Source organism: Notamacropus eugenii, chromosome 2, assembly GCF_028372415.1.
Source record: "Notamacropus eugenii isolate mMacEug1 chromosome 2, mMacEug1.pri_v2, whole genome shotgun sequence".
Taxonomy (NCBI): domain Eukaryota; kingdom Metazoa; phylum Chordata; class Mammalia; order Diprotodontia; family Macropodidae; genus Notamacropus; species Notamacropus eugenii.
Window position 1 is genome coordinate 169,503,969 of NC_092873.1, and position 4,339 is coordinate 169,508,307.

Consider the following 4,339-nt stretch of genomic DNA (forward strand, 5'->3'; position numbering starts at 1 on the left):
TAAACAAGGGTGGTACAATGAAATTTTTTTTGTTGTTGATGATAATGATTTAGTAAATGCAAGTCCCTTTATTACAAAGATTGTATTAACTGGTGAGTAAGGATGCAGGTATGGGTTGGATCTTTTAAAATCAGAATCAGGCTCAGATTCAATCCAGCTCAGACTCTGTCTAGCTGGGATTGTGTCTGGCCCGCTTGTGAATACAAGCGTTACAAAAGCTTAGGCTCCTTAAGAGGCAACCCAATTAGGCGAATCCTTAATAAACTTTGTTTTCTTTGGCTTTAAAAAAAAAAAACAACAATAAAATAAAATCAGAATCAATAATTGGCATAAAATTTATCATCTCTTCATTACATGGTGAAGTATCTTGTGGAGTTATATATTCTTTTGTTGGAATGACAGCTTATACAAATTTCAAGAAAATGAAAAGATATATATGAACACCAATTTCTCCTCGACCTTCTGCAACTATCTTAATGATTTTTTTCATCATGTCAGCATTTCTGCATTGGTGAACTGAACACATGGGAGGTGATAGAATATGAAGGTGATTTTCTATTATTACTGTTTTCTTCATATGATCTTAACTGATATCTTCATACATGTTTTATACCATTAAAAGTTGCTGTGGCTCATCACAACTAAGTAACCTGAATCTTGGAATCTGATAATATTTGTCATATTTTATATAAAGATAATAAGATCTGGTTTATAAAATGGCATCTTCACTTCCAACATCATTTTTAGCATTGTTAGTTTTTACTATTTTCTTTGTGTCTAGAGTAGTTTCATCTGTATCTAAAAGCCCACTTTATTTATATTCTTCTATGTCTGCTGCTGCTTTCTCATCTTACTTTTCTTCCTAAATGCATAAAGTTAAGCTGTTATGAAGTTTTATACCATCTTTGCTTTCCCAGGTAATCTCCTTAACTACTTCTATGTCTCCTGTAATACCTGTAATAACACATAATGCTTGGTAAATGCTTGCTCTTTGATGAATAACTCATAAAACACTACTGGCTTCTTATTGATACCAAAATCAAATGCAAATTCCACTCTTTGGCATTTAAAATCCTTTACAATCTGTATCTAAACTATCTCTCCAGGATTGTTGCAATTCCTACCCTATCCACTCCAATACCTTACTCCAGGCCATTTCTTCTAACACCTTAGTAAAACTCAACTTTAAATTAGTTCACCAACATCTTCTTTCTTTCTATTCATATATTGCTTAACAAAGTCAAAGAAAATCATGAACACATGCTGACTGGGTTGTCTACAAATTTATGTTACTTAATTGAATATAGCCCTTCATATTATTATGATAATTCTTTCATATTTTCCTAGTAGATTCACTCTTCCATTTGCCACTGTTTAGGTCATTCCACACAGTCTCTTCTTTTCTCAAACCTTTCATATCTTCTACATATCAACCAAATTGAGCTCCTTTTTCTTTCTCTAAAGGACATTTTATCTCTCATTGCTATGCCTTTGTATCAGCATTTGTAAATTGTGTTATCTTCCCCTTCCCTCAAATTCCCTTGTATGTGTTGCATAGGGAATAATGATAGTGTTCTAGACCTGTGCTTTGATTGCTTAGGGAGTTCCTTATGAGGAACTTCTTTTTAGCAAAGATGATTGTCAACTTCTTTACAACTTCAAGTCTTACAGATATGTTTAAAATAGTGCAAAGTTAGGTGATTTGTCTGTGTTGCACAGGCAATATGTGTTCTGGAAAACTCTTAAATATATGTACATGCAATTACCCTAGATAAGTTGTATACTCCTTGAGTTCCGAGGACAGGAGATGTTTTATATTTGTCTTGGCATCCTCAGTAGCTAACATAGTACCTATCACATGAATTTATTTATTGGGTAAATAGTCAATATTCCTTTATCATATCTGGATAAATCTTAGAGAAAGGTACACAAAAATGAAACTATAAAAGCAAACAAACAGACATGGTAGAACTCAAATATTTATGGAATTCTCTGAATGGAAACAATAAGAGCATACATATTTCTTTGCTATCATATGATATGCTTAAAAAATAGCCCATGTGTCAGGACACAGAGAAATTTTAAATAAACATATAAAAGCAGAAATACCAAACACATCCTTTTTAGACATAGCATACAAAATAATAATTAAAACAGAGAAGACAAATAAAAAATTACAACCGAAATGGAGACCTAATAATAAAAAATAACTGAATAATGAATGAGTTGAAGACCACATCAATAATAATTATAGACAGATTTAATGCAATAACACAAGACAGTTAAAGTTGGGGAATATAGTTAAAATGTTCCTCAGAATAAAACACATTCATCACAAGATACCTCTTTTTAAAACAACGAGATCTTAAAAATGAGAGAATCCACAGAAATATCCCAAATAAGCACACAATATAAAGTACTGGATATAAGAAGGAAAATGATAACATGGAAAATATTATAGAAACAATAAATAGTATTAAAATGTAAATCTTTATAAAGACTATTGAAAGAATTAAACAGGCTATTTTTTTAAAGACTGGTGAATCAAATCAAATAAATAAAAATGCGTAAGGGAATATCAAAACTGATAAGAAATAAGAATTATGAGAATTTTTGTGTTCAACAATATGCCAAAACCCAGGATCTAAAATAAATGGATTGATAGCTAAAGAAGCATAAATGCAATAATATTACCAGAACACAAGACAGAGATTTTGAATGAACCAATGACTAGATAACTAAATTTGAATAATTAAATGGTAAAGGGACTTAGAGAGAGGGGGATAGTCCAGACTTGTTCAGGGACCTGGGGGTAATTGTCAAAGGCTGGAATAAAATTTGAATCTACACTATAAATGTTGACATAAAAATATTAAACATGGATAAAAAAAAAGTCCACATCAATATATCTTTTTTATTTAAATCACCATGACCAAGTTGGATTTCTATAAGTTGCCAAAAGATGCATTAAAATGAGAAAATTAACATAACCAATCATTTTTAAAAGAACTTTGGCATTAATAAATGCAGAAAAAATGATAATTTACAGCATTAATTTATGTCAGATATCAAAAGGCAGAGGTGTAGGAAAACCAAATTACCAAAAAATTACCAAAATTACCAAAAAACATTTATCTAAAACCATAAATTATATTGGGGAATTAATAGAATTATTTCTCATGCAACTGTAAAGCAAGGATCCCTCCCTCCCTACTACTTTTGAAATGGTTCTGTAAATGTTAGAAGTACTAATTGGACAAGAGTTTTTTGTGATATTCTCATGTTGCTTCCCTTGGGTACAACATCTCTTCTTGGTGTATTGTAACATTGATTTGTTTCTGATTTTAAGACTGACAGTTTTAAATGTTTGTGTCTATGTTTATATTTTCTTTGCCTTTGAACATTTTTCTCCAAGTCATTTGCAGAAGATTTTATTTGCTAGTGTAATTGTTAAATTTTGCTACTCTGTATCTTAAAGTTTCTTTTGGGGCAATCTGTGGTTTATTTCATATAATATCTGTGTTCAGAAGTTCTCTGCAAGTAACACATTATTTCTGTTAATTTTGATGTTGTTTAATTCTTTTGGGAGACGTGTAATCCATAAATTGTTTCTAGAGGTTCTATCCAGTTTTCAAGAGCAAAATGTTTTTGCTCTTATAGAGATTGTGCTTTTTTGATGGTTGTCCTTTGCTTCTCATTTATATTTTCCCTTCTGTTATTGTCATATCCCTGTTGATTTATTTGTTAATGCTCAATGACTTTAACTGAGTTGTCTTTCTCCTGTGATATTTGATAATTTTAATTTTGTTTGTTTTTTCTTTTTATTTCCTCTATTACCCACCCCACATTTTTTTCCCCTTTTCATAATGGTTTCCACAAGAGCTGGATCTTAAATTTGTCTCAACCTCATCCAGGGCTGGGAATTCACTATTTACTGCCCCAGTCTCTGCTAGAGGGGATTGAACTTACTCGAGTTAGATTCCAGTTCCCTTTCCTTTAGGCCTTGTGGAGCCCTTTCCCATGCTGGCACCTTGCTTCTATTTCCTCTTTTCTTTAGTTCTCTGTGACAGTACAGCATAATGTATGCTGTTGTCCTAGGAAGAAAAGTTTCTGTTTTTCGGCTTTCCTTTTGGAGATAGGAGACAGAGAGAGTGGAGCACTATTGCAAGCTCATGAGTATGCTTGTATAACCCTTTCAGACTATGATGCCTAGTAAATTAGGGATTGCTGAGTGACTGCTTAGGAATTAGGGATTAGCCTTCACTATTTTTCACCATATCCTAGACCATAGAAACAGCAGTAATTGGTTTATCTCCTGTGAATAATTTCTATTGTGAAT

General features: G+C 32.0%; 1 pseudogene; it reads right to left on the reverse strand.

Annotated features, from left to right (window-relative positions):
- Window positions 1-350: 350 nt before the first annotated feature.
- On the reverse strand, window positions 351-4,078 carry LOC140522880 (ubiquitin-like-conjugating enzyme ATG3; annotated as a pseudogene).
- Window positions 4,079-4,339: the final 261 nt, after the last annotated feature.